Source organism: Poecilia formosa, unplaced genomic scaffold (assembly GCF_000485575.1).
Source record: "Poecilia formosa unplaced genomic scaffold, Poecilia_formosa-5.1.2 Scaffold60, whole genome shotgun sequence".
In the NCBI taxonomy this organism is placed as follows: domain Eukaryota; kingdom Metazoa; phylum Chordata; class Actinopteri; order Cyprinodontiformes; family Poeciliidae; genus Poecilia; species Poecilia formosa.
Window position 1 is genome coordinate 1,070,716 of NW_006799999.1, and position 10,394 is coordinate 1,081,109.

Below are 10,394 nucleotides of genomic sequence, written 5' to 3' on the forward strand. Positions count from 1 at the left end.
AAAAAAAAAAAAAAAAAAAGACTTTGGCCATTATATTAGAAAAGTGAAGTGCTGATATGATAATCCAATATACTACTGCCAAAATTATTTTCTCAGTTTTAATTTTCAATAAAACTAGAAAATAGAGTACTGACAGAACTCTATTTTCTGACAGAAATCCTTACATGTGGTCTTTGTGGCTCAGAGAATAGACTTTAAAATATTTTTTTTTTAGTTTATAAATCACTGACTAGCTTAGCATCAAAATACATTAAAGATCTGTTGTTGTACCAAAGTTCCAGACCACTCGAATCTCCTGGTTCAGGACTACTTAGCAACTCCATTAAACTTTTTATCTGTAATTATACTTCTGTTTTTATTGTCTATATTGTAACATAATGGAGCAAGTACTGTTGTTCACGTGAAATAAAAGTTGATTTTTAAATAATAAATTTTATGTTCCAAAACATCTAAAACTTTTCTCTCTTCTCCTCTAATGTTTTGACCTTTGATCAGGATTTTTATTTTCATCTATCAGACAAAATGTCACACCACATTAAAATAAAATGTAACTTTTATTGTTTTTTTTCTCTGTGCTAATAAAACACTTTCTTCAAACAGTAAAAAGATTGTTCTACTTTCCTCATATACGGCAGGAGGATGAGTCCGATCTTTCCAAGTAGAGTTTGCCCATTAGAACATAGACCACCAGATAAAAGGTTTTCATTTAAATGTAAATCAGAGGAGCAACAAATCTATTATTGCTATTTCAAGAGCGTCTGCACTCTTTGACTTTTATGCCACATTTTTGCCTCTAATTCTCCAGCAGGATGTTTTCTCCACTCCTTTTCTGACCAAGGATCTGGCAATGCCTAAAAGCGTCAGTGAAATCAAATTATAGTTGAAAGATGCTGAAAAATGCTTGGAGGACCAAATAACTTAAAATTCATATTTTTGCATCAAGCACATTTCTAGATGAAGAAAAAAACATCTTATTAATGAGCTTTGGCTTCATCTGCTTTTGGGCAGAATAATGTGACAGAATGGGAAATCCATTAGTCTGACCCTCTGCACATCTCAATATATTTTTTTAGTGTCTGGTTCTGGAAGGTATTTGTTTGTCGGCTCCTGTATGGGATTATCTCAAATTCATGACCCGCATGCAGCTCAGTGATACAGTCTCATACATATTTATTTATTTATTTATTTATTTATTTATTTATTTATTTATTTATTTATTTATTTATTTATTCAAGACAAATGTTCTGTGTCTAAAATTATCAAAAGTTTTTCGGTGCCCTGTATCTTGACATGATACAGTATATGCTTAAAAATATATGCCTTTACCAAAACACCTAGAAAACCTTTCATTCACCGTTTCACAGACTTCTACAGTCAATAAGCTGAAGTCAGCACATTAAAACTGTTTATGAAAAAGTGCCCAGGAATTTTAAAACTGTTTGAACAAATTCTAACATTTTAATGCTACATAATCGCACAAATATGAATACGACCTCTGATAATATTGTTTGCTTATGAGGCCCTGCAGTACTCGTCACAAGATGGTTGCTGGTTTTAATGAAGAGCGTTTCAATGGGGAAACTGCACTTTCTTCATCTGCATGTATGTGTCTTCTACCTTCCTCACACAGAAAGAAAAACATACATTTTAGGTTAATTGGGATCTTATACATGGGGTTGTCTCTGTGCCGACGTCACCCAAAATCTCTATGAATGAGTACAGAAAAAAGAAGTCTTATATGACTGTTTTTATTAATTAAAAAACTGAGACAAAATTATGAAAAAGTTTTTTCTTGTTTTATTTAGATATTCTTTAGACTTAAAAGATGCTTTTGTGCTTAAAATGAAACTGAAGAGCAATAAATGTAATGGTTTAAGAGCTATCCCTTCTAATTGTTGAAACATAATTAATATTCTGTGTTTAATAATTAAAAGCATCAGTGCCTTCCTAATTATATGCTAATGTCTTTGCAGTGTGCATTTATGAACTGCTCTTTAAGCCATCCCAGATAAAGTAATGTGTTTACAGTTAACACACTGTTGAGAAAGTGTGTTAACTGTACTTTCTCAATATTACAATTGTGGAAAATAACAGAGTTGTGTGTCAGCTTTACCCTGCATTGGCCTTTTGACCTCTCTAAGGTCTATTAGTGTATTTTCCATTAGAGAGAGAAGGTCTCTAATAGATTAATTTGAGCCTTTTTATTCATTACAGATTCTCTGTGCACTTTTTTCAACCACTGAGTGATATCTTGGAGGGCAAGAAATGACGGCTGAGTCTTCAAAATCACTTACAGGTTTGTCGAAGTCAATTTAATCCATTGAAAGGATGACATACAGAGAGCACATTGATCGACATCTCCGCAGGGTGTGCTCTTTGTAGTCAGTAACTCAGAGCAAAGCCAAGAAATTTAAAAACATTCTCAGGACAAATGGTAAATGCCTGTTTTGCTCTTCTTTGTCCTAATTTCAAAATTGCATTTTGTATGTGTTACTGTTATGCACTGCAACAGTGATTTATTTATTTAACAGAACAAATTTTTCACCTTATGGGCTAATTTTCTGAATTCTTCTCATAGATTCTGATGAATAATGGGAGAGTTAAAAAATAGTTTAACCATGTCAACATCCTCTTACTACTGAACAAATGTTAGCTTTGCCCTAAATAAGAAATGTCTTGTGAAGTATTCAGGAGGCCAAAGTGTTAAAGTTCTTCTAAGCTGTCGAACTAACAGGCTCCTTAAGCCTACAAGACAAAACACAGCTGAATTTCCCCTGCAACATAATACACCTGAACACTTGTGATGTCAAACTTGCGACTTGTACAGTGCAGTGCAAGTCCAACAGGAAGCAGAGAGGCCACTGATGAAATGTAATCCCTGGATCTGAAGGTGTCATCTGGCTCCACGCGCTTCGGCAGCAGACACATAGACGGCCCACGGCGTGAGGGTCGTACTGTAAAAGATGTCCGGCAGACACATTGGCAGCAAGAGAGACGCAAATCGATTCCCATTGAGATAGCATGGAGTGCCTTAGTGGAGGACGGCCTCTTTAGCAAAGCTCTTATTAATTAATAGTGTCTCAGGAGAGGATCACATGATCCTATTCCTGCTTCTTCATCACAGCACAGCAGCTAATGATATCTGAGGGAGCTCTCCAGTGCAACACACTTCCAGCCTGCCTTGCATGTGATCATTACAGCAGCGTTTGCAACATTAGAACAGCATCCTCCTCCCTGTGTCATGAGAGTCATACGATGAGGACAGTGTTACGCTTTCCTATTTATGCCGGGAGACAAGGGATGGAATATTTCAGTCAGTTTATATGTCACAGATATCAAGCACTAACCACCGCATCCATCACACAGAATGGATAGAACCTGTTGTCACCAGCACAAAACTCTCAGTAGTGGTACATAATTATATGAAATAAGCTAATATGTCACAACAGGAGCCCACACCACATTGTTCTTTAAAATCAGAATAATAAAACCCTTCAATTAAATCAAGCAGTCACATACAATGGATTGATGAATGCATTGTCTTTATGTTGATACATGACAGCACTGATCACGATACAATAACATTAACATTAGATCTGCTTACAAGTTTTAGTTTCACTCTACAAATTCTTACTAGAGAACCCAAATGCTATACATCTGACAATGTACACATTTTTGCGTCTTGCTCGTAAGAAATTATTTAAAAAGTGTGGTCGCCACTGTTTTTTATTTATTTATTTATTTTTTTTTGTTTTCCCAACAGTCAGAACAAAGACAGATGTTTATCTAGCAGTTTATATTGAGAGGGCAGAAACATATCGCAGCTTTATCTCTGATTGATGCGATCATACTAGGTCACTGTAAGTGTCCAATAAAGTCTGTGTGCTGTTAGAGATGCCTCTGCTCTTTCCTGTTTCGTTAAAAGATACATCTTCTGAGCATCTCTCAGAAGATGTTCTGAGAGATAAGATAAGTCGTAACTACGTTTTATCTAAATAAAGCTACACATCGTAAAACTTTTTGTCATCATGAATATCACACTTTTGTCACTTCGAGTGCTTTTCACTGTCTGCATTTATGGGGAATGTAAAAGAGCAAAAGTCTCTGTGCAGCAGAGCACCTTAAAATTAATACAGCATGAAAAGGTCATTGCATGCCGTATCTATTAACTGTTGTGACCATTTATAATCTGGTATTTGTCAGATACACATAAACATACCTATAACAGGAATTCTTGTGTCACTATGATAAAAGGGTGTTTTTCAACATTTTTAGATCCACTATTTAACCAGGCATCCACAACCACAATTATTTACTTCTTTGCCATCATTTTTTTAACTGCTGTTGCCACAAAGTGTCACTGATTTCATATTTAACTTGCTCTAAAAAAAAGACACCAGCTGGTTCTGTAGTCTTGGAGAGTGTGGCTTAAACCAACAATATCTGGAAAGTGTAAACATGTCTAAAAGCTATTTTATATGACTGAGTACAATTTACGATTGGTTTTATCTCCTGTAGGTTAATCTTGGCAGGATAAAACTAGGTTAAAGTATAAAAAATACATTCAAAAATAAGTAGGATCCATATTTTAATTAATCTTATCAAATATATACTTAGGTGTAGCTTTATTTGAATTGTGAATGTGAATATGTCTGAATTAGAGTAACCTAAACCTGTGTTTTATCTTTTGCGTGTCAGCGTGTTCTCTATAAATATTGTTTGCAAAACATGTTTTCTGTCCTTGCAAACAGCTGCAAACCCAGATTTATTTTGTGGAGGGATTCTAAAATATCAGTGTGACAACTTTTAAATTAATATTTACATACATTAATAGATGGAAATTGTATTCGAAATGTGAAATCTGTCTTCAGAAGGGAGACACAGACCAGTTATTGTTCACCACCACCTTGTGCAATAATTTTCCACATAGTATAGGATTTTGCAGTTTTGTCTACTGATCTTAAAAAAAATGTGGGAACACATTTATAGGCACAAACAAGCACACACAAACACGCTTAGTGAACACAGGATGGCTACAATTTGGTAAACAAAATACTAATTTACTCAATTTCCAATCTCAGATGGATGATGATAGTGAACATGGATTTTATGGCTTTTTCAAGCCAGATAAAACAATCATTTAGCTGAAGCTTAGTTTCAAATGAAATAGATGGCCCAAAGAGCCCTTCATTACATTACTGCTTGTTCTAATGGGTTTTGATCCAGTATTTTGGATCTTGAATTATTTTTCTTTCATTTACAGTGTCATGCTCTGTCTGATCCTCACTGCATAATGTCTGGTAATTGCATTCAGCACTGATGTCATTAAATAGGAAATGTGATTCTACAAAATATAAAAAGGAATAAGTTTGTGCTCATTTTTGCTGTGGCGTCAAACCACTGAATTTAAATAATCTGTTTAGGTTCTATACTTATTTATGAACCAAAATATTATTACTGTTTTCAATTTCCATGTTTCGTTTCACTACTTTTTATTGATATGATATTTAGTTGTATGAGGATGTTTGTGGGGTCATTAATGCCCAAATTTGATGAATTATACACGTTAATGTGAAAAAGAATTGATAGGCACAACATGGATATGAAATTGATTTCTTTCAACTGTTTTCTTTATTCTGTAATAATCATGCAGGAAGCAGTGAGAAGAAAAGTTTATTCAGAAGTTGCTAACAAAAACAAAGACCTACACATATAAGCAAATAAATTAAGCTCATTTTATTCTGGTTTCAAACTCCCCAGTATGACATTCTTCCAGAAATTTTATGTGATCTACTAATTATGAACAAGCTTTAATGTTGTGAAAGTCTATGCCTTGGATGGCAACCTCAAGCAAACACATCTTTAATTTAAAATATGGAGCTGGATGAGCTCCAGCTCCATATACAATCACACCAGAAGATGATTTTTATTTTTTTATTTTTTCTTTTGGAATTGAAACCAGCATAAGCGGAAGCAGTGGGCGGGAGGAGGGGTTAAGATTAAAAATATACTATTTTGCAATAAAAGTAGAAGTCAAGCGATGCAAATTATAAACCTAGAACGTGTTTCTTAATTACTGAAAGATTGTTATCGTCTTGCCCACCATTCCACTATCAGGGGTGCCCAAAATCGGTCCTCGAGGGCCGGCATCCTGCATGCTTTACTTTTCTCCCTGGTTTTACACACCTGCATCAAATGATGACTCATTAGAAGGCCTAAGCAGAACACTGACTTACTGATGAGGTTGTTAAAACCACTAGGGAGAGAACTAAAACATGCAGGATGCCGGCCCTTGAGGACCGACTTGACACCCCTTCACTAAATGGTTTGGTTCGCCTACCGTTTTATACGGGGTGGGGCTACCAGGAGCTAGCTGCTGTCTAGTCTGTATCTCCATGAACAGAACTTACTCACTGAGGAAACCGTAAAAAAAAAGCCAGTAAGTCATTTATCACAGCACTTGTTCAACGAGCTCAAGTTTGTAAGATGAAAGGTGAAATTTTCCCTGCTTTGCACAAAATCAGCCTGTTTTTAACAGGTCCCTTGTTAGGCTAATAGCCTAGCTTATGATGGTTAACAAGCTCAAACGAGTGATAAAGCATCAGTGACGGCGGAGAAAATGGGAGGAAAATGAGGAAATTAAAATAAGTCTGAGTGGAGGGAGGAAAGCGAGGAGGAAAAAGAGAGATTATTGCGGAGTGAGGGGAAAAAAGAAGAGGAAATAAAAAGCAGTCCCAAATGATAACATACTTGAACACTGTTGGATCTCTTGGCCTATCTGAACCAGTAGGCATTCACCTTTCATTGATTTGTACAAGCTTTATCTAAATTTGTGGATTGTTTAAAAGGTGCACTGTTAGTTTTTCTAAAATATTTACTGAGCTTTATGATTCTATGACATACTTTCTGCACCACTAAACTGTTGGAAGAAGTCATTCCTGTCATGACATGACGTGATGAGTGTGAACACCCAAAGAAGCTGTGCATGCATTAACAGTTCTATTTTAATCTTAGATCTGATGAACAACACCCACATAATTATTTATTGTTATATGATTTGCATAATAATTGCACATTTTTAATTGACAGTATATTCTCTGAAGCTGATTACATTGAAAAACTGAAGACTGGATTCCTCAGATCGAGTTCTAATTTACCAACCAAACACTTTGCCCTTGTCAATATTCATGATTGAGTGCAGCAGTTTAAAACAGCTCATTGTCCTGTTTGGCCCACCATTAGCATTTTTCATTACAGATCATTCAGGTAAATGATCACCTAATTCATCAACTGTCAGCTCCCCAATCATGTAAGGCTAATATTTGAATTTATATACCATTACAAATTATCTTTTAGCTTTTGCGTTCATACCATCATTTTGGTAAGTTTGAGAATGCACAAAGTCTTTCATTCACCCGTTAATTTTTGGAATGACAATGACTTATTCTCTCACATCTCGCAGTTTGATTCTGGAAGTGTGAATGTTGTGGCAAATTAATCATCATTGATTAGAGGTCTTGTGATTTGAATCCGTCCCGTCTGCAGATTAGTAGCCATTGATCTGTGACAGCAATTTCATGCTCGTGGTCCACCAATTTTCCTGGTCAATATGTGAGGCCTCTGTGGAGCTTTTTCATGACCTCCTCGTTTATCAAACTGCCACCTGCAGTGACATTTACCCTCTCTTTGGATGTCAGGAATGAAAAAAATCAAATGAAACCTATCTGTCCACAGTAATTTTTTTATGATTTATATTGACCTGGAATATTGAGTATTATTGCAATACTGTACATGGGATTTGGTACACCCTAGGGAAAAGAAGGAAAACATAAATAAGAATATCTGCTAATTTAAAACTGTCTTCTGAAAAGTTATTGTCCGATTGGGTGGATTGCATAAATGGTGTTTTACTCTCACAATAAGATGTAGATTGGTGAAAAACAAGTGTTCCAATCCTTTGACTTCCATGTGCACAACTGTAATCATATCTGCAGGTGTTCAAACACTGTGCCCACTCTTGGTCCTTTCAGGTGTCCATGCTTGGAAATTGTCACTTTGTAAAAGCATTTTTTTTTTTCTGGATGCAGTAAAAGATCCCAACTCAACTGGGGAAAAGTTGCAAATTATGCAAATTATTATTTTTGTTATTGTAAAAGACGGATGTCTCACACAGACAGGTGCCCTCTGTAATGTTGGAGAAAGGGAACACATTAAATTGTTCTAGCTCATCACATCCTGACAGTATTTCATGAGTTAAATTGATTGAGCACAGTCTTGGTTTTCTTTGTGAGATTACACAGAGGATATTGCAGAAAGGCTGTTTTCCATCACAGAGAGGGCACAGAGGCTCCTAAGCAGATGGAATTCTTAATTAACACAATACCACAGACTGTGTTAAAACACTTGCAACTCTAATGGGAGCAATCACAAAGCAGAACTGTAATATGCAGCTGATCAGTCCATTATGCAGTATATATGTTAAATTACCCGGGGGGATGTTTTAGATTTGTTTTGTCAAATGTTTTAAGTTTATGACAACCCTGTTGGGGGGTTTGATTTTTACAAGTTTTGTTGTTAGATTGTGCTGTTAGTATTTAACTAAAGCCAAAAGAGTTTGTCTTTACGCTCATCACACAAAGGAGGAAGGAAATTGTACGGCTTGGTGAATACAAGTAAAATTACTACTTGCCATGGTTTCGATTGTAATTAATGTTGGGAAATTGAGTACTCTGTGTCATGCTGCAATGGTGCGGGTCACAGCAATTAGTAGGCTTGGAAAACAACATGGACACGGAAAATAAAATCTGCCAGTGTTTATTTTACACTGCGGGACTCTGTATGAACAAACAGAATGAAACTTAAACTCTAAAGAGATATTTCTTTAGTAAAAGTCCATTTCAAATACAATGTTGCACATAAATAGTATTCACAACACTTAAATAATTTCAGAAAACAACCCTGATTCAGTTAGCCTGCCATTGCCTTATTATGCAGTTCTGCTTGATTCAAATAACGCCTAGAATGAGCTGAGAGAAAGCATAATCTGTGAATTCAAGTCAATAATTTCACCATTGACTTGAATTCCTCAGGCAGAATTTCAACTGGGCCAATCAGATGGAGAAGTTATGAACGATGACGTCATTTTTCTGCCATGTTTGAAAATTGTCTGTAGTTTTAGCAATAGCACTGGAGGACGTAAACAAAGCTGTTCAGTCTGTCGGTTACTCTTCCAAATGTCAAATTTACATAGCAGCGCCTCGTTCAGGTAGGCACTTTTGTCATCGCAGTGGAGGATGGTTGTTTACAGCGCAGCCAATTTCTGGTAAGCTTCATAGCACTGAAGTGGCGTATTACATGCATCACTGACAAATGTTAGTGATTGGGTAAAGTTTCAAACTTTAACACTGTTAACGCCTCCGGGAAACAATCATTTCTCAACAGCTGAGAGTCTAGATCATATATACTAAGCAAATGTCATAGAACAAAGGGCTGGTATTACCAGGCTATGATTCAGCACTTAACCCATATTTATGACAGAATCTTTAATCTTTGCTATTTTTCACAGCATGATTTTTTTTTTCTGTGTTCTACTAAAGGCAGGATCCAACCATCCATTCATTCTCTAACACACTTATTCTTGCAGGGTCGTCAGGGAGGCTGGTGTCTACCTCCAGGAGTCAACGGACGAGAGACGGGCTATCGGGACATCTTGCCAGTCTATTGCAGGTAAAGGCAGGATGTAGATATATGATCTCGCAAAACACTTGTCAGCTTGCTATATCTATCAAGACATAAGCATTTAAGACCTTTCCAAAGCACATTGTTGAGCTTCAGTTAATCAACTATTGATCAAATGTTAACATTTTATATCATTGTTTGAGTAAATTTAACATTATTGAAATGTTCATACATTTGGAGTCCTTTCATTTATCTTCTTTGTATTCCTGGGCAATAGTTACATTTACAAATTAAAACCATGTGGTTTGAGTTGTAATCTATGCACACGGTTATGAGTAAACCATTCATTCTTCCCACCTGAAAAACAAAAGATTTCACCAACATTTTGTAAATGTTTGAAAATGTACATATCATAACAGCAGTAACATTGGACTACAACACCAGTGCACTGAAAAACACTGGGTAAAACCATAGTGCTGTTTAGACTGGGCTTCTTGGGTGTTTTCCAAGACTCCTCATTTCGATTTGGGTATGCAATAATTAATAGAATATAACATTCTCCCAAAAACATTGTTATCCGTTTCACATGTTTCTGAAAACCCATCTTTAACAAGAACAGCTTTAAAATTATATTTAGCAAGTATTACCACATCAGTTGTAAGGGTAAAATAAAATAAGAAGTGATTAAGGGTAATTTAAGCCATAATTTCTTCTAC